The sequence below is a fragment of the Cimex lectularius genome, unplaced genomic scaffold (assembly GCF_000648675.2).
Source record: "Cimex lectularius strain Harlan isolate CLEC.00 unplaced genomic scaffold, Clec_2.1 scaffold7, whole genome shotgun sequence".
Taxonomy (NCBI): Eukaryota; Metazoa; Arthropoda; class Insecta; order Hemiptera; family Cimicidae; genus Cimex; species Cimex lectularius.
The window spans coordinates 4,301,576-4,324,192 of record NW_019392731.1 but is presented as its reverse complement, the minus strand read 5'-3'; positions in this window follow the sequence as shown (position 1 = coordinate 4,324,192).

Below are 22,617 nucleotides of genomic sequence, written 5' to 3'. Positions count from 1 at the left end.
CGCAACCCGCAAATTCCTTATGAAATTACTGACAACCTTATTAACAGTATGCCTACAAGGGGCACAGAGATTTAGTTAACAGACAACATTCTACACGATATTAATTGTTTAAAAAATATTGTTTCCTATAAACAAAATTATCGAATTAAAACTTTTATTTTGTTATTTTTCGAAATCCCTTAATTAAATTTTCCTTCAGTAAAAAACATAATAATTTCTAATAAATTTTAATGCAATTTAAAATAAAAATTCAAAGGATAGTAAATACTACAACTACTTTCAATCAATTACTTATTCTTTCTAAGGTCTTGGTTGTGATAAAAAAGTCAGTGTAACGAGCGGGATTCGAACCCATGACCTAAATACGCCACTACTCTACTACTTGGGCTGTAGTGACCTCGTGACTTTGGTTAAAGCAGCGGCTAATTTAGCCGAAGGTCGTGGGTTCGAATCCCGCTCGTGACACTGACTTTTTTTCTCAACCAAGACCTTAGAAAGAATAATTAATTGATGGAAAGAAGTAACTTGGTCAATTGACTACGAAAACGTAAATGCACTACAAATAGTATTCATTTTTCAGCAGTTTAGTATGTGTAAAGTGTGATTGAGGAATATCGACAACTCAGCAGCACCATTGTGGGATAAGTTGCAGAGAAGACTTTTCGATCACCATCCGCAGCCGCAAATTCCTTATGAAATTAGTGACAACCTTCTTAGCAGTATGCCTACCAGGTGCACAGAGGCTTTAGTTAACAGACTACATTATACACGGTATTAATTGTTTAAAAAGTACATTTAAAAGCACTACCCTGCTTGAATGAATTGGATGTAAATAGGAAAAGTATGTATTTAAACATGCATGAGAGTGTAAGTGCGCTTAGTGTTAAAGTTGCACACTTTGGGGGCTGAAATGACCAAGCCATTAACAGCCTTCTAGCTTTACTTCTAGGTGTAACTCCGGACTGCCAAATCAGAAGTAGGTGATTCCATATATATGTATATGTTTGAACGTATGTCCAGAATTGAGCTTATATAAATCAGTTGGTATACTCTTCGTTATATACGTAATTATTGATTTGGTTGTACTGTTGTATAGTGTGTATCAAAAAATATATTTCGACGTCTCGGCATGTTTTATATTATAAATTCATGCTATAATATTTATTTTACATTGTTTATTAAAAAATAATTTTTCGGCTTTAAATAACCTAAAAAATAAGCAAATAACTAATTAATATTAATACAAACTGTATAGTTAAATAATTAACTTATCAAACGTTAAGGGAATTTATAACCAATGTCCTAGTTACACGACATTATCCAATCAATTAGTAGCTTTATTTTTCTCCGTTTTAGAACACTATGTTTTCAAATTTAATAACATAATAATTATTTTTAAATCATTTATTTCTTGTGAGATTTTTTCATGGAATATCTGGGTGACGAGTCAGAAGTTTGGTTTTCTCATTTTGGCCTTCTTGTTTGTTCTGTCACAAGCGTCTTTCCAGGATGTCTAATTAATAGGTATTTGTGCATTTTTATTAATATGACAAAAGAACGAAAACTAACAAAGTACTGAAGCTAGCGAAAAGCAGATCAAATTATCGGGCAATCAAACTACTAACTTAGTACTTACAACGTACGTATCCTAGTTCAAAGTGTTTTCATTAATTCGCAGGCAAACCATCACAATACATTTTGTTTCTTTTATAAGTAGAAGACGAGATTTACGTTTCAAAGGTAATTACTGTTATAATAATAAACTGTTTTCTAAATTTGAATAGTTTGGCTGTATTTAAACACTACTGATTCATGCAATTTGGTTATGGAATGGTGGATGGATCATACTTAATAAATAGTAGATTTTTTTTATGCTCCATTCTTTACCTTATAGTAATTGAAGTTTCTTGTCCTTTTGTTTAAGAGACAATCAAAATAGATCTATCAAGTCATGGAAAGTAAAAATGCGGTTCTGAGATTTTCGTTTCTACGTCTGTCCGCGGTGGAACAAGGCCGAGTTATGCAACGACACGTGTCTGATGTCATCTCGGCATTTTATCACCGGCTGAAAACCCTCGCGGCTTTCCTATCGCATTCCTCTGACGATCAGCCCCCCGTGGGAAATTTTCCAGTCCGGAAGATTGTTTGGCTACTTGGCAGTGAGCCGGTTTTTATCTCTTAAGCATCCAGCAGAAAATTTGTCTCATTTTTCTTCTTTCGACTTCGTCGATGAGCGATTCAAGAGTGTCGTTTATTTCCCCGTTTGGTTAGCTATTCGTTCTGCCTGCTTTAATCGAAACCTCATAATATTTTAGTTTAAAACATGAAAATTGAAATTGCAGTCTCAAAAGAATAATATACTGACCAGTATGGATTGAATTTTAATGCTAACCCAAAAAGTAACTGGCCGGACAGCTCAACAGTAAACAATTTCACCACCAGATCAACCAACGAAGTAATCTGGGTTTTTACACCTAATAAAAAATAAGTACATAATCTTAATAAGGTAATGTGGATTGGAAACATACTTCATAAAAAATAAAACTATTCATTTTTCTGCACTGTTATTATTACTTTAAATATTTATTACAATCCGTAGTATTATTTACAAAATGACTTAAATTTATAAATGTCAAGGATCATGTGTTATGAGGGGAATTAACAACCATTGCTGTTCTCCCAACTATACGCGAGGACCAATCCTCGTTCAGTAGGTCGCAAGCCCATCTTCTCTTCAGTCGTCTGATGCGATTGTAGGGGTGGTTTCTATTGGTTAAGTATTGGGCAGCTCGATTGGGGTGAGAGGAAAGTTTAATGTTGAAAGTAGAAAATATTTTGAAAATTATTTTTTGACGAAACGGATGTTAAGGTCGTTGAGAGGCCGTTGAAGACATAGGAAGGAGCATTGACTATGATGAGGACTTTGGTTTGAAAGAACATATTCTTTGGATGTTGGAAGGTTTGGTGGTGCCCACTTTTTATCAGTACGTCCAGATTGGTGTTAATATTGTCTTGTCGGTTGCCAGTTGTTTTTCGTTGACATGTTAGATTTCTCTAAACGTTGGTTTAGTGCCTGTCGTTTTAGTTCCAGGTTAGTCATGAATTTGTACCCAAAGGTAGGGGGCGCAGTCTGTTTTTCAGATGAGAGTATTACTGAAGAATATTTTATATGGGGTTTTTGCTTCGAAGGGTAAACATTCTGTTCTAAGTAAAGTTGTTTAGCTGTGTAGAAACAAATTTCCAAAACACACACACACTTCTTCTATCTCTTCTTACTCGGTCTCTCTCTCTCTCTCTCTCTCTCTCTCTCTCTCTCTCTCTCTCTCTCTCTCTCTCTATCTATCTATCTATCTATCTCTCTCTCGCTCTCTCTTATAATATACTATTAAACGCTGACGATATCTGAAAAATATACACCCAAAGTCTAATAATAAATAATAATAAACCTTTCACGCTACTCATTTATCGTTATATTAACTTCGCGTCGTACCATGTCTAACCCGTTAATTTGTCATGTCCTATGTCAAGAAAACGTGTTGGTCAATCATTATGGTAATCTCTACTTTCTCCAAGAAATGGGTGACAACTCGAAGTACAAGCTGTCAAACATTATCATGCATTAACACAAAGTTGTTTAGAGAATTGCAACTTCCAGAAAAACTTCCTAAATGTACCTTGCCGTAGTCAGAGATCCATTCTGCATGATAATCAGTTTGATAGAGGCATTGACGTAGATTCCACCCTAAACCATAAATGACTGTATTTGAAAAGACTGAGACGTACGGCAGATAAAGCAAAGCGTTCTGCAAGTATAACCCCCCGGGGTGCCGGCGTTTTTGAAAAAAAAAAACATTTGTAAGTATGTCGGGTTCGAATGCAGGGCCGCTGGACTTTACCTTACAGTGATGAGCGCCGTGTCAACGCCTAACCGTTGCGGCCACCGACGCCCCGAACTTGGGCTTTGAAACGGACGCTACGTCCATCGTCCGTTAAAGCATCTGTCCGGGCGAGATTTCTGGACGTAAAACAATGCTTTTAACTAAAGAAAATTAATAATTACTTTTTTACTCAAATTTATTGTTTCATCAAATAGAACAATTTAAAAACCAACTAACTCACTCGACAAATTGGCTATAGAAAGGTTGAAATTGAACTGATTTTCTTCATTTTTCATCTAAGGAGTGTAAAATCAATCAATCAGCTTTTATTATAGGCAACCATAAAGGTTTTACATACGTCAGTTCATTACATCATAACAACATAACATGTTAAAGTCATATCATTTTACATTTATAATTTATTTATATCATTACATATTTAAGCGACGTACAGTTCTAGATCACATTACATTTCAGTAGACTAGATTGTATTTACATCTACCAATAAGTCAAAAATTCAGCTAGGCTGTAACACCGATTTTGGACTAGCCTGTATTTTCCTTTGAAAACAACACGAAATGCTTAAGTGTGCTTAAAAGATCAAACCACTCTACAAAGAGAAACAACAAGTTATTTATGTTGTGTTTACGTTTTAAATCAATTATTGATTGATCTGTTATTATGGAAAATAAACCAATAATTGCAAGTATCGGTTTTTGTCTTTGAGTGTATATTTAGGAGCTTTCAACAATTCTCTCTCTCTCTTTCTCTCTCTCTCTCTCTTTCTCTCTCTCTCTCTCTCTTTCTCTCTCTCTCTCTCTCTCTCTCTCTCTCTCTCTCTCTCTCTTTCTTTCTCTCCATCTTTCTTACTCTCTCACTTACAATGTCATATTAAACGCTAAATGAAAAATATAAATTAGTTGATTTTAAAATTTACTCAACTTCACTATCTTTGGCAGTAAAGAACATATATTTGTATAGTTTCAAAATGAAATACGTATGTTTATGGAAGTATGGTTCAAAAAAAAAGGTAAATAGCTTCTACTATAACATCCTAGCCAATTATTTATTGGTCAAATATGTGTTTGCTGGTTTTAAAAATATATATTAACTCTTTTTCCCAGTCGGTTGACGGTTTGTAAAACGAAAACATCGACGAGCTTTTAGCATGGCGCCATCATCCTAAGCTATTCCATACGATTGGCCGGTCTGCGTAAATATATGACACGGAAGTAGGCTGCGTGCACTCGACAAGGACTGTACGCAGAGGGAAGAAATTATCTTAAAACTGAATTATCCGAGCCCAGGCTGAAAACATTGCAGGGAACGTAAATATAAACGGAGGTTTGAAACGCAACGGCAGTTTGAAAAACGCGCCTAGGAAAAATTGAGTTTTTGTTGTATAACTTAACTATTTGGACGACAAATCGTTAAAGAAAGACATCAATGCTATGTTTAACTGCATGGGAAAAGTCATATTTTTTTTACATTGCAGATGAGTCCAAATCATTCAGTGTGAAGTTTGATCAAAAGCAGAGAATAAAGTGAACAGAAACGAGTTTATGTTTTTCAAAACTATTACTATAACATATTGGGTAATATATTATTTTCCCATTATATTTGACGAATGTAGTCCATTTCGTAAACAAATAGTTGTGGAATCAAACCTTACAAAAGCAAAAAATACACTGTACCTGTATACATTCACATTTAAATGACTGGTTGTTTTTATTTGTCCTTTACGAATTAATTTCTTGCTTTCTCAATTATGAAAAAAGGCAGATATTTTCTTACTAACCAGAGTTCACCCCTATTAATCTGTGGTATTGAAAAATTTGGTTATTAAGTAATAATTATATTTTCCTGATGGTACCAATTATAAATAATTCTAGTATCTAAAACACACAGCATTAAAATTTAACCTGATGTGTTGAAATTGTATGACCTTAAAAAGTAAATTACAGATGCTCTTTCAAGTAACAATAAAATTAAAGTAACATACTATTCGCAGTTAGTTTTATTTTCATGTAAACCAAAGTTGAAGCTAAATAATCATTTCTTTCTTGATGCCAAAAATTATTACTTTCATACTATTATATTTAAACTATTTATTTCTAAATGTGGAGTTTCTTCAGGGGGTCTGCGCAGTGATGAGCCTGTAGGTTGGTTTTTTCCAATCATTTTGGCCAGCCCGTCCTCCCTGATTTGGACTAACCCACGCGTATCGTCCTTTCACAATCTTCATTTACTAATTAATGTGTTATTTTGTTCACACAAAAAAAATACTAACCAAATACATAAGATGGTGAATGCGCCTAATAGACCAAATTTATCGAAAACTACCACACCTCATATTTTCTAATTTAATTCGCTGGCAAGCCAACTCCCAAAAATTTCTTTAATTTTATCTGAAAGTATACATATTTAAAATATATTGTTCGACACGAATTTTTTTAGACAGGCCATTATTGATATGTCAAACATGAGTTTTTTTAAGCTTAAATAATAAGCTGCATTTAAGCGTGACACGAATAGCCATATTATTTTTTAATGCCTTTTGCCTAATCTTTACCCCCCCCCCCCCAAAAAAAATCATACTCAACATTGAATAATTTAGACTTTTTAGTTCTATTTTCAATTGATCTGTCGTTGTTTTACTTTATATCAAATCTTTGAAAAAAAACTGCAACAATTCATTATGTTTTTAATTATTTTATTTATTTATTTTTTTAATGAGTCAATAGGCCTTTTTCTTAGTGCAGGAAGATAATAATAAATTTTATATCAACAAATTTATGTGTCAGCTAGTAAAAAGATAAATTTTAGGCTATAACAATATTTTTTTAACAAAAAGGATTATCCTATGGGTTATGGATAAGCTAATCCCCAACCGCAGCCTAGGCAGAGCGAGCTGAGACCCGAAAGGACTGGAAGGACCTTATTCAAGTTTTTTAAAGGAAACTCTTTTTTATTGTAAATGGCAAGAAGAATGTCACTGATCACTTAATTTTATTTTATTTTCTTAATTTTAATACACTTATTTTAAAAGGTTATTGTTTTAATTTATTTGGGTCAGGTCACGATTTTTCTTTTCTTTAATTAATTTGTTTGAGTTGTGGCACTGATATTAGTTCACACTCGTGAGTGACACGAGTTGCTCGGGGAATCCATCTAAAGATCGTAATACGGCCATTATAGACAGTTTAATTAGTGCATTTATTTATATTTTTCTTATCTGCTGATTATAAAAAATTAATGTGCAATCATCCAATTGATATAATTTTTTTTTAACAAACCAGGCTCGATCCTTTACCTAGAATAAAGTGTATACCCGCGCCACCCTCCCCGTTTCGTGGAACTGTTACATGAACATCCAATTACATTTTCCGCCGTCGGGCCAATCCGTGGATTGTTGATTGCAAGGGGGAGGGCTTCCCGTTACGCAAATTTCCGAGAATCGTTTGGGATGCTGACACACTTGCCGACCCGACTTTGCATTCATCTCGATTGAATTGATAAATAAGATCAACAAGACATCTCATTACCGGAGCTATGACCTACTCTCCGATCCGATTTACGAATTCGGCCCGTTCGCAGACAAAAATAACAAACAAATAACATCAACTTAAGTATAATGTATACTGACGCACTATATTACGAAGTAGGGTAACGAAAACGTGTGCGTGCGTACCTTATTGCATAAATGTACATCACAAATCCCATTTGTGCGGCTATCATCCAATTTATGTGCATGTTATTATGTACAATACATAGTTCTAAGTTATATACGAAATACAAATACAAAATTAGATTTTATTTACATTTACTACATAGACGAGTTTAAAGTAGATCAGTATTCACCAATTATGAATACAGTCCAGATTCAACGTACAATGTGTTCTGCTACTCGCGATACAAACTTTGACAGCTGATTCTACATCCAAAATGGAACCAAAAAGTCCTAATTAACTATGGTCCGAATCTCAACAGTTACGGAGTTATTCCTCGTTTCATGATTTTTTAAATTTTTACGACCTTACTTCAAACAAACAACGATAACTCCAAAATTGAAAGGTCCAAATCAATCCGTTGATATTATTGAAAACTACGTTAAATTTACAATCAATACTAAACTTGTAAACGTTCGTGAAATAAGCGTTTCAGTAGCGAGAACTTTGAAAAAAAAATCCATGTTGAAAAACACTGTGGTGATTCTAAACTACTACTTCCAAGCCTATGGACCAGAAAATTTCAGAAAACTTACACCGTTTAGTATCCTTTTTAGTGGTGCAATTGCGTTTTTAATTATTTTTTTCAAAGATGAAGAAATTGAAGGAAAGGTAAAAACCGCGGTTGACAGATTGGTAACGTGGAAAGATTTTTAAAAAAATGAAAAACTTAAGGAGATTTTGAATGAATTTATTAAACCTTTTTTAATTTGGGTTCGAATCCGAAATAGTGCAATTGTTTACTTATTTACCAACACGACTGCAACTTTGATTAAAGGATTATTGTATTATTATTCTCCAGAATAAAAGAGTTTTAACATTCAAAACTACTTTAATTCATTAATTCACAATTTCCTTCTTAAGTTTTTTTTTATTTTTTGTTATTATTAATCTTTTCACTTTACCAATCCTTCAACGACAGTTTTTTCCTTTTTTTCCATCAATTTCTTCATTTTTTTTAAAAAGTAATTAACAAAGCAATCACACAAAAGAAAGGATATTAAATGTTTACTCAAATTGGCTGGTCTCTAGATTTGGAAATAGTAGTTTAGAATCAAGTTTTCCAACTAACTAAAAAATAAAAAAATATTTTTCAAAGTTCTGGCTACTAAAACGCTTATTTCACGTTTACTAAGTTTACTATTGATCACATCTTATTCGAAATTTAATGTAATTATCAATGGCATCAACAGATTTGTCCCAAACCTTTCAGTTTTGGAGTTATCATTGTTTATTTGAAGCGAGTTCGTGAAATCTTAAAAAATCAGAAAAGAGGAAATAACTCTGAAACTGTTGACATTCGGACTATAGTTAATTAGTCCTTTTTAGTTCCATTTTGAATGTAGAATTTATTGACAAAAGTTTGTAACACGACTAGCAGAACACCCTGTATAATGTAATTCCAATTATTCTTTTTATTTAAGATTTTTGGTTGAGATGAAAAATTAGTGTCCCGAGCGGGATTCGAACCCACGACCTTCGGCTCAATACGCCGCTGCTTGTGACACTCATTTTTTATCTCAACCAAAACCATAAATAAAAATAATAATTATTTGGAATAAGTAATATGGTCAATTATGACCACTAAGCAAATATGGATCAATTCAATATAACATAATATTAGTTATATCCAATTTAATCAAATATAGTCATTAGATTTTAAAAGACAATATCCAAAAAGAGTAGAAAATCATTGTGATGTATGAAAATATCTGATATTAAATGGCCCGCTGGCCATTGTCAATTCCGAATTAAATCCATAGTTTGCATTTCGAGAAATTTTAAACCTCAGCTATTTGTTGGCCCATAAAATTCCCACTTTATTATTATCTCACTGATGGACAAATTTAGCGCACAACTCAATTTATTTAGTTAAAAATTTAATCCATTACCTTGGTACATTAGTTACAGGTAATTAGATGTTATCGTAATCAAACAGTAAATAATGCTTTGTTTACTTATGTACCGATTAATCCCATCCCATTAATGAATGTAATTTATTAGCGTGAAAGGAAGGGGTTGCTTATAACCCCGCTTCGAAGAATATCGAGTACTCTGGGGGAGTGAATGTTACCAGACATCTATGTTTGTGTTGATGTATATATATATGTATTTTGTACGTTTTGTTTCTATTCTGTATTTGACAACCTGAAGTACAAACGGAAGGCTATCATTTTAGGATATCAACGTAGTACACATTTGAAATCAGAGAGTCAGTAACCAGATCAAGACGCTCGAATGGCTGCAGTTTAAAACAAAATATGCGCAAAAGAAAAAAAAAGAAAGAAAACACGCAGAGGGCCCCGGCGATGACCTCAGCTATTTGTTGGCCCATAAAATTCCCACTTTATTTATTTTTATTTTTTTTTTTTTATTTTTTTTTTTTTTTACGAGGGTTCGCAACAGCAGAGGTCATATAAACCCTCGGGGTGCCGGTGTTTTTTTTGAAAAAAAGCCCATTTGTAAGTATGTCGGGTTCGAATGCAGGGCCGCTGGATTCGAACACGGGACCTTTACCTTACAGTGATGAGCGCCGTGTCAAAGACTAAACCTTGCGGCCACCGACGCCCCCCTTCCCACTTTATTATTATCTCACTGATGGACAAATTTAGCGCACCACTCAATTTATTTAGTTTAAAATTAAATCCATTACCTTGGTACATTAGTTACAGGTAATTAATTTGTATCGTAAATAAAATAAGCAGTAAGTAATGCTTTGTTTACTTTTGTCCTCATTAATCCCATTTTCATAATAAGCAGCAATATGCCCTTCCATTCTGCAACGCCTAAAGATCGCTTTCAGTTAATCTTTTTTCCTCTGTTGATTTCATTTTATATTATTCATATTCTTACACTTTTGTCAATGGCTCCAGTCAGTCATGATAATTAGGCAGGGCCATAACAATATTAGAGAAATATAAAGACAGGAGACTGAAATAACTCTGCAATAGGAAAGGTTCTTCGGCGCTTTAGAGAAACAGGGCATCACACTAGAATGCCAGGAGAGGGTCGATCTAGGTTTACAGACCAGAGACGATAGATTCATCCGTCATCAGACTGTGCGAAACCGCAGCATTAGGGGAAATGAGACAAGTCAGAAATGTTTCAAATTCCACAAGGACCGTAAGAAGAAGGCTCAATGAAAATAACCTCAGGGCCCGGCACCCGGCTCGTGGACGTCTTGTTACCAAAGCTCAGAAAACGGCCAGGTTTCAATTCGCACGGGAACATATGAATTGGAAATTGGCACATTGGGGACGAATTCTCTTAAACATAGATCACAGACAAATTATCGCATATTTCTAATTTTTGGGATCATATTTAACCAACGCTGGTTTTTCTAATTATAAGAGACAACTGGTCTGTTGTTATTTCGGAAGATAGTATTACCAACACCTGCAAGACGTGCTCTTCTTAATCATGTTTCAACCATCCAGCCAGAGGATATCGTAAAATTAAACTAGATGTTGATATATTTATACCTTTTAAGGATGAGATTTCCTTTCAACTCAGAAATGAGCAATGCTTACGTGTTTGTCTATCATCAATAACGGAAGAAATTAAGAAACAGGAAGTCGATGTTGCGGTTTCAATAAGTAACACGCTTGATATGGCACGTATTGAACATAGGAAATTAAACTTATTCCATAATTGATATACAAAAGTATATAATTATTTGCAGAGGTTATGAGTATTGGTTAATTTTAGAAAATATAAGGACGATGAAAAGGAAGCAACTATCATAATTATGCAGCGCAAGATGATGATGAAGAAAGTTGATTTGAAATCAAACAGACAGGATTGTCTTGAATTATTGTCAAATTTTTATCAACCAGCATGACGAAAATAAATCTCAAGCATGCAGTTGTAAAAAGGTATTAACCTTAGGAATATTTCGAATTTGAAGGATATCATTTAACACGCTCCACACTATAATCTTCTAACGTCGCCCCGCTAAATCGGTTATTATTTATTATTCTCAAAAAATGGTTCAACTCGGAAGGTTGTGAATGAATGGATGAGCCTCGTCGCACATACATTAGGGTATTAAAGAGTGAATTTATACATACGAAGTCTCAATACCGGCCCGGAGACTTTTCCTCCCTCTCGCTGAATAAATATTCGATGGCATCGTCCATCGCCAAACTTTCTCGACCACTGACTCACGTGAAATATCAAACGGGTCAAACAGTCTGACGGCAGACACTTAGATAAAAATAACATAAAGATGTACGATAAAGTACAATGATAAGGTGCAAAATTTGTAAAAATTACAAGACGGTTTCAAATCAAATTGAATTATCAGAATGAACGTTTCGGGATATATAATTTCGTGTATAAATAGATATAAATACATTTATATTCCATATATTGATTATATAAAATACAAGTATGGCGGTTTAACCCAATTGGTTTTACATCACGTTGTGGAACAGAGATGTGGTCAAAAATAGGCTATTACAACTTTATCAAGCTTTTGATGTGTGTTTCGTCTTCCTCAGGGCAGAACATATGAAACAACTAACGACATGTTTAATGAATAATATTACTACAACAAAAAATAGTAATTGAACAACATTTTACAACTAATTGGAACGCAGTAAGGTAATTGTACATTTAAGCATGTCTGTTGTCTTATGAATGTTATTTGATTATTAGTTAGGTTAGGATTTTAGGATATCGGCTTAGTTTTCATATAAAAGGAGATAATCATTGAGATCCCCAAATGGCTGCAATTGAAAAATACGCGTGAAATACCAGAAAATGAAGTAAAACCACGAGGAAGGCGGCGATTACCTCATCTATTTGACGTCCCCTAAACTCCCCCACATTATTATTATTTAATTATTATTTTAAGAATATTTAATATAGCATAAAGGTTTAAAGAAAACCTTTTCATGTCCTCCTACAATCTCAATACTGAAGATGGCGAAGGTGTTTGCCGGAATAACTCTCAACACAGAAAATAGTCACTAAGAAGGAAGAAAAATGAACATACTCAAAAATATGGAAAGATAAGAACATCACAATTACATGAAGAGGAGGCCAGTTAGGCTTCGAAAATCCACTTAATATTAAAAAAACTAGCATGTGTTGTTTTCGTTCATCAAAAACCCCATCGTTTCGTACACAACCGTGCAAACAAACAAACAAGTAAAAGAAAAATAATTCATATACATCATTTACACCATTCAAAAAATTAGACCAATTATAAAGTAGGGCAGATGACCAAAAAGACAGACGGGAACAAGAAAAACCCAGACGTAATACACAACGACACAAACCCTCACGTTATAGAAAGACACCAACATTAAACCCAACCATCCCTGACCACCCTAACTGATGATGGTGAAATGCCGAAATATACGACAAACGAACACAACCAGTGTAGGTGAAAACGATCGTTAACGACCAAATTTCAGCTTCTACACTTTGTAAACTCGTAGTTCGTTAAAGATTGAATGTTGTTACAGTTTTTTTATAAAAGTTAAGACTATATATACTAGGTCGTATGTGTCGTTAAAGTCTTTCAGCATTAGTTAATTGGTGATATTAAAGTTTCCATTTTCCATTCCTAATTCGACTCTGATGAATTTTGTTATGTATACCAACTGCTCTGCCTTTCATTCCATTTTTTAAATCTCACCGAAAATGTCGGAAGAAAAAATTGTCATTCTTGGTCTAATGAACCTTCTAGTGGAAAAAAAGGTCGAAGTGCAAAGGCAGAAGCGAAGGAAATTAGTGCAGTAGAAGGTGAAAATTGTAACACTGCAGCATTTTGGTTCAGGCGGCTTAATTCTGGGACCAACAGCCCTCAAGATGAGCCTGATTTGGTCGCCCTGCAGTGGTAGATGATGCTGAATTCCTCGAGTCAGTCAATAACGATCCTCGGATATCATCCGAAACGGAGGTTTTAATGCAACAATAAGCCGCTATTTAAGAAAGCTTACTGTCCGAAATATACGACCCAGATCAGATCTTCATGACTTGTCAGCAGCCCATGCTCAACAACGAGTTGATATCTGAAAAAGTTGGCTTCCATGATAGATTTTACAATAGAAGGCAGTTGTAACGAGCAATGAAAAATGGATATTTTCAAAAAATCCTATCCACCGAGAAAACAGTGGGTACCGCAAGGCAAGGTACCTAAGGTAGGTTCAAGTAGAGGTTCGCCAAGATCAATTTGGAAAAGTTTATGCTTTGTGTGGTGTTTAGTGACCGTTAGCCAATGATTATTTGTGGAGATCGTCAGATGCGGTCTGGTGTGACGTAGATTTCGAAAAACGTTTTCTTTATTACTTACTCAAAGTATTTGTTTTCTGTGTAGACATGTCATTCTTGTGTGTCGTGTTGAGAGTGCCAGTGAGATATTGATGTTTTATGTTTATATACGTATATAAACATAAAACATCAATATCTCACTCCAAATAATCATTTATGATTAGTGTTTGGTGGAGTTATGAGCTGGTTCCAGATGGTATTGAATCAGAGCTTTACTGTGAACAATTCGAAAGCGTATATGGGGGTTTTAAAAGAGAAGTACTCTGCTTTGCTCAATATTTAAGGCGATATTTCAGCAAGACAACGCTCCTCCATGAAGATTGTTGCATCATGCCCCACCCTCCTTACTTCCCTGACGTCGAACCATGTAATTATGGTCTTTTCCGGTCAATGGCGCATTTTTTGAAAGGCCGGAACTTCGAAAACTACCAGGATGTCAAATTAGGATGTGAGGAGTTCTTCGCGTCGAAAACCAAGAACTGCTATCATCACCAAATTCAACTTCTGGCAGAAAGATGGATTAAAGTAGTTGATAACGATGGCCTATACTTTGAGGAATAATTTTCATATTTACATTTTACACTGAAATTTAAATAAAACTTAATTTATGCACAAAGATGTTTGTAACGGCCTTGTATAGATTGGAATGTCTTCCAAGTGATCCATGTGTATTTCTAAAAATCTATATAAATTATAAACCGGGTTTATTTTACGCCAAAAAAATGATACAGGAGCTATACATATTGGACAATCAGACAAATCTCATTCTTCTGGCGTGCTATTTTTAATTAATTAAACTACGAAAATCAGCCGGCTCAGGTAAAAGTAAGAGAATTTCTTCTCTGGACAGGTTTTTCTTCTATCCTTACCTCCCACAGTTATAGTCGTACCCCTAATTGTCTTCTCGAATGTTTAAGATTAAATTGCAAAGCAAGCACAATTCAACGATAAAGTACTTCTCTAGCGATGACTCATAATTTAAATAAAGTAACTCGTCCCAGAGTTTGAGAAACCATTTTAATTTAACCAGATTCAGATTTTTGTACAATTAGTTTGTCCTCAGCTTTATATTCCATCGTAATCACCTTATATAATAAGAATCTTCAGAAGTCATTTCACGCTGCACCCAATCTTCATGATCAATGTCACTTTCGATTAGAGGAGTCATAATTGAGAACTACATGAAGACAAATGTATTTAAGTGCCCAAAAGGGCCAACAACTTTTTGAGACAGTGTTTTGCCAAAATATTTTCTGTTTTTATAACCCAAAGTGCAGTAAATCTGGAAAAACAGAAAATTAGTTCTATAAGCAATATTATACATCAATTTATAGTTTGAATTCTTTTCACATCCTACATGTATTTGTAAAATTAAACAATGTGTATAAATCCCAGGCCATGAAGATGATCTCAATAAAGATCGAAACGTTGGCACGATAAAGAAAATATTTTTCTAAAATCTACTTCACGCCAGATCGCATCTCACGACCTCCAAATAATCAATTAATTATACTTGAAGTATAAATTAAATAATAAATGAAGAAGACAAAACAACTTCGATTCCAGTACGAAACCCAGCATGGCTGATGGGTAGATAAGAAATATTTTAACTATAAATTGTAAGTAATTCAATTAATTAAGGTTTTTAGTCGAGATAAAAAGTCAGTATCACGAGCAGGATTCGAACCCACGGCATTCGGCTTGATACGCCGCTACTCTACCACTTGAGCTACCGTGACTTCGATCCACTCGGGCACTATCATCGCTATCGCGATAGCTCAAGTGGTAGAGTAGCAGCGTATCAAGCCGAAGGTCGTGGGTTCGAATCCCGCTCGTGACACTGACTTTTTTATCTCGACTAAAAACCTTAATTAATTTAATGATATTAATTGGTCAAGCGGACCACGAAAACTAGTAAATTGTAAGTAATAATTATTTTTTGTTTTATCTTTGGTAATAGTATTATTGAAACGTGTTGTTGATTGAGTTGAATGTACCAATTGTAGTTCCCTGAGGAACGCGAAACGCATATGCCGAAATCTTGGCACACTTTCGTTTTATAACTATAAAAAAGTAAATTTCTACATTGAGAATCATAATCATAATGTTTTAATTTAATTTTCAATTCAATTTGTATTTTATCAAATTATATTACGAAATTCGTTTTTAAAAGATATTGTTGATCTTTGAATGGTTTAAATTTAAATTAAATAATAGCGGCCTAGAATGTCTGAAGCGATTAACATGAAAATGCTAATTATTGCACAATATAAAAGGAAAAACGGCAAAATTATTTGTGATATTTGGAAGCATTTAATGATCACAATTACAGTAAAAAAATGATGAAAGGAAAATGACGAATGATGAAAACCGCCACACCAACTCCTCGCTAACAACTCCCATTGGCCATTTCATAAGTTGCCCAGAATGGAATCCCGATTACTCGAATTTGAAAATACGACAAAAAGCGGGAAAAATTCGAAAGTTTGTTGGTTAATATGGGTTGGTGTCCGTGTGGATCTAAGTCACGATAGCTCAAATGGTTAAAACGGCGGCTTATTTAACCGTGGATCGTGGATTCGAATCCCGCTCGTGACAATAGCTTTTTCATCTAATGGACCATGATAGTTGTAGCAATCTTAAATTTTAAGAGATTGTGCTTTTTGTAGTATTTAAGACTTGAACTATTTCAGCCGTTTAATAGAAGTTTTAAATCTTTTCGATTAACACTTTTAAACAAGTGACCGTTTAAGATATGTACTTCAGTGTCGCAACGTTCGTCATGGTAATCAATAAACATAACTTCCCAAACGGCTTGTTGCTAGGCCCATCCGGGAATCCTGTCCTTGAGCATCCCCGCTTCCCATTAAATCAAGTTCATCCCGGATCGGCTGAGGAAATTCGGTGACGTCGCTGAATTATGCAGGTGAAAAAGGAGGTGAAGAATGTAAAATTCATTTTAAAAAGGCCGATATTATACAGATTTTTTTTATACCGTCTGTTGGAATTATTTACCATCTTGTGCTCCTGTCAATTTCAAAATCATAGATTGCCCAAAAATACGAAAGGTGTACAAACTGTCTTTGAAATATTCAGTTAAACGTGTGCCCCGTTTGACAATTGCAAGAAATACAGTGAAGGACAATACTCATATAAATCAGTTATGTAAACTGATAAAAATGCAAACGTCTATAATTTTGATATCTGCATTGCTACAAAAAGACTATTTATTTGGTTTAATAAAAATTTTATTAAAAAATAAAATAATAATTGGTAATTTCGTTAATTTAACTTTTTAAAATATAAAACGACTGTTTTGCTTTTCATACCGTTTAGTGGCATCTACTGAAGATAAATTTCCGTAGTCTCATTAAATGCCGCTCATACTAATTGCACATCCTCGTAGGTATTCGAAATGCCGTCATTTCAAAAACAAATGTGCTGCTAATTTAGAAATCTCGCACTCAGCTGATGAGATATCAGGACCATAAGCATGGTGTGGCGTCACTGCATGACAAGTCTTATGTCATAAACTTGAACCGCCCTGAGGCGTTTACAAAAAACATTAAACAGAGATTTGAACTAGCGTAAAGCAAAACGCCCTTTCTATTTCTGAGCATAGCAAGTAGGTCAAAAGTGGTCAAATAAGTGTTGTCGGTTTGCATAGATGTACTTCAACAGATCAAAGTGACAAACAATTTTTCGTTATTTTCATCTATTTTACTGACCTGTATATTGACTTTGCAACTCACATGGAAGAACATAGCCGACTGGAACAAGATCAATACGCATATCCTTGTCAAAGAACCTAAGAAAATTTAGCCTGGTGCGAAAGCAGGGTGTGGTTCGAAGTATATTCTTTCTGTTTCTGCTATTTTATCAACCGGGCAAGACCGTTATTGTCCTGCGACACAGTCTTTTTTAAAACAATACCGACTTGTTGAATTTGCAGCTTAAAGACAATATCATGTATAGAAAGAATTCAAACTTTAAAACACCACAATCCAAGCCACCGCTTTACCAACTTGAGTCATTTTTCTTGTGGCAGTAAATCTAAGAAGGAATTTTCAACAATAACTTTTTTTGTCAGTCGAAACGATTATTTCTTCAATATTTTTATCCGACTCAGATTTACAAAGCTAGCGGTGCTAGGATCGAATAGCCCATGGAATTTTAAATGAGGAACTGAATCCCTTATCTTGAAAACAAATAAAACGAAAAGACGGTTAAGGTATATAATTAATAAAGTACATTATATCATGTAGACTAGTAATGATTCATATTTGGCTTAAGAATAACTACTTTTTATCATACAACGGCCTATGGTTGCAACCTAGAAGTATATATATTATTGTAATATGTTATCGTCTCATAGATAAATTCAGTTTCATGCACTCAAATGTACTTCACCTTCGATGAAATAAATAGATACCGTTTCAATGCTAACAAATGACTTGGTTAAAATCTGTTCTTAGATGGACGAAATTGAGGTTTGACTTTTAAATGCGATGCTAAAGAGAAATTACAAAAGTTACTTTTCAGTTGTTGTTTTTGTTAGAAATTGCTTGATTTCTTTGCTCTTTCAAAATTATCTATCAAAGAATTGCCATCTTATAAGCTTACCGCTTTAATATAATTTAAATATCTTCAGCAATACAACAATGGCAGCTACGTAGTTGTTAAAATCTGTGCTAAACACCGTGATTGTTTGATTTTTAACAATCCCCATCAAAAATTTCAGGATTTATTTACAATTGGTACTACAGGCCAGGAATAAGAAATGCAATCGTGAAAATGCAATCACCAATATAAACCTTAACAAACAAATAATGTTAAACATACAATAAAGAGCTAAATAATAATAATAATATACAGTTTTGAGTGTGAGACTGTAGGTAGGCCTTGGTCTTTCTGATTTATTTACGCGATTCAAATCAAAATGGAATCCATACATAAAACGATGCCTTCCGATTCATTTCATTCAAGGAGCGCTAAGGTGCAGAAATTATAGTTCATCTGTGTAAAGAAACAAAATAGCCTGTTTTTTACATTTTAGATATAAAATAAACATATTAAAGTAATATAAATACTTTTATACAATATATAACTTAGAGTTTATATTTTCCGTTCAAAATGCAATAAATTATTAATGTACTGTACCTCTTATGGTACAGTTATGGATTTATGGATTTTTGCATATATATCGTAGCAAATTATATTTTTCAAAAGTGTAAGCCTTTAGTCTTATGGCGTTGTTTACCTTTTTTAATGAAAACATTGTTTTACGATATTCAATCTCCCCCCCCCCAAAAAAAAAAAGTTTTTCCAGTGAGTTTGAATCCAACAAGTAAGCGTGATGACAGACGATCAAGTCAGTTGTAAGATGTACAAAGACTTGTCTGTATTGTCAGATTGTCAGTATGAAATTCCAAAATCGTCACACAATATCATCAATTTATTCATTCATACAAGTCGTCTTTAGACAACCATCCCGAACAAAAGACTTCTAGAAGACACAAACGATATAAATATTAAAACAAAAAGGAAAAAATTATATAAGATACACAAACCATTGGGTGGTGGTAAGCTATAAATGGGGTAGAATGCCGCAAAAATATATGTGTTAACTCACTTCGTCAAGAAGATAATATTTTTTTATTATCACTTTCTTATACATATGTATATATTAAATAAATACGTATATATTTCCATAAGCCCATTAGTGTAATAAGATTTACACTAATCAATAAATTTTTTAATCCCACTGACTCAAATGGCTTTATCCTTTTCAATCTTCCAGAGATTTCGGGTTTTTTCTTGCCACTTGAAGCGTTTTGGAAGGATATTTCTTGCTCGGTGATATTCACGCCTTCCAATTACGAAAAATCCCCAGTATTTACCAAGTACAATTTTGGACCTAGTATTCTCCCCTGTAAGTTAAGTAGGAAGTGATAATGACATACAGCTTTGGCAACATCCATTTCAGTTAACTAACTGATCGTCATATCCTGTCATCCCAGACCTTGCTAAAAGTCTGTGAGATATCAAGGAAGATAGCAGAACAAATATATTTTTCTTCGAGTGATTTTTTTTATTACATTCGTTACACTGTGAATTTGGACTATTGTTGAATGTATTGATCGGAATCCAAATTGGTAGTGTAAGATGTTTTTTTATACTGTGGATTTAATTGTTTTTAGTAATAACTTTTCTAAAAGCTTAAAGACTGTCGGAAGAAATGTTATGGTTCTGTATGAATTCACCATGTTTGGTGGTTTTCCTGGCTTTTATATTGTATAATGAAGGTTAATTTCCAGATACTGGGATTTAGACTGATTGCAGCATTAAATCAAGTACAAGCGTTAAAATTAAGTACATTAGCTTAACTAACAATTTTTTTTAGTTGCATACGTATTATTTTGCATCAAAATTAAGGTAGTTTAACAAACCTATGTTAAATTGACTAAAAAATAAGTCATCTATTGAAATATTGTCACGGTGTCGTTAATTTGTGAATTCTTCAATAATCGTCCACTGTTTAAATTGTATAGGCTCGTGTGAGCGAAACGGCCTTAAGTAAAATTTAAATGTTTCAGTACATATTTAATTCTTTACAAATCCATTACAAGTCCGAAAACATGTAAAAATTAGTGTCTTCTCGATTGCGTGAGTTAGAAAACCCGTTTTGGCAAATTCTACATCATTTACAGTCTACTTTCATCCAATCATTTTTTGCATCACACAGTGTTGAGTGTATACAATTCAACATAATATTTTCTCGATTATTTTCATATGAACTGTAATAATTAACCGTGACGGGGGCGTCGGTGGCCGGAACGGATAAGGCGTTGACACGGCGCTCATCACTGTAAGGTCCCGGGTTCGAATCCAGCGGCCCTGTATTCGAACCCGACGTACTTACAAATGGACTTTTTTTGTCAAAAACACCGGCACCCCAAGGGCTCAAATAACCTTGAGGTTGGGGGAGGAAAAACTCTAAATACTTGTGAATTTAAATTATTTTTAATTTTAAAGAGTTTTAATATCTATTTCGTTTAATTATCTATATTTCCGTTTAAAGTTACTATTATAGTAAAACAAACGGTTTACTGCATATCATTGCATATTTTAACGTATTAATACTGCATAATTTATGGCATATTTTGGCAATATTTACTGCATAAAAATCCGGTCTCTGATTATCACCTATAATTAACCCACTGCAACGGTTTAAGCGTTGACACGGCGCTCATCACTGTAAGGTAAAGGTCCTGGATTCGAATCCAGCGGCCCTGCATTCGAACCCTACATACTTACAAATGGGTTCTTTTTCAAAAACATCGGCACCCCGGGGGTTATACTTGCAGAACGCTTTGCTTTATATGCCGTACGTAACAGTCTTTTCAAATACAGTCAGTTATGGTTTAGGGTGGAATCTACGTCAATGCCGTTATCGAACTGATTATCATGCAGAATGCATTTCTGACTACACCAAGGCACATTGAGAAAGTTTTTCTGTAAGTTGAGATTCTCTGGACAACTTTGTATTAATGCGTGATAATGCTTGATAGCTTGTATTTCGAGTTGTCACCCATTTCTTGGAGAAATTACATTACTTACGGCATACTTACAAATGGGCTTTTTTCAAAAACACCGGCACCTTGAGGGTTTATATGACATCTGCTGTTGCGAACTTTCGTATAAAAAAAAATTAACCATGACTTACATCTTGACGTATGTATTTGATTGTACAGACAGTAGTCATTGTATCCATATTCAAAAACAAAGCCTTAACTCTTATTTATTAAAACTTTTAGCATAAATAGTAAATTTGTATGTGTGTTTCAATTAATGGATAAAAATTTCAGCCAATTGAATCAAGGTTATGTCAACTGAAATAAGAGTCAGCATGGAAGAAAGTCCCATCTAATTCTTAGCCAAGCCATAAACTAATTAAATGTTCATAAATTTAAGGAATAAATGCATAATTTATTTGTCAAATATATTCAAAACACTGATATTTATTAATAGAATGTAAACAATTTCAAGCTAATGTGTTATTTATGCAACGTTGTCTACGTAAAGGAGACCTTATTTTACATATTCAAATGTAATAAATATATATATTATACATGTTACACATACAGTTCGGTGCAGGTAAGCAATTTAAAATAGACTGGAAAAAACTGAAAGGTGATTTTTTTTATAGGAGTATAAACAAACTACTGAGGATGATGGATAGGTTGAAAATGAAATTTTCTATTCAGTTGGTCAGGCGGGAGGTGGAGAAAGGGTGAACGGTAGGGAGAGTATGTTAAACAGGGGAATTGCAAATCAAAAGGTTTTGTCCGTTAGGCCATCTTCTCCCATCAAAACGGGGGCAGAAGTTCATCTGATTTCAATTTTATTGTTGATCCATGTATCAGGGTTTGTCATTTGACTACAAAATGGGGGCGTGGCTGTCACTTTTAGCTCAGCCTTTTTATTTCTCCAGACAACTCTCTTCGACCCCTTCACGGCTGAACTACCGTTAGGAATATTTCATTATTCAGTTTTACCTTTGACCCAATTTCATCACCGAGCATAGAATTCATTTTGCAAGGGAGTAATATCTCGTGGAAACATAATTTAATAGCCAATGTTTGTTTCTCTCTCTTTCTTTTTATACTCAAAATTTGTCTTAAAAACTCCTACGGTTGGGTGTTACATATGCTTCCAAGCTTAATCGA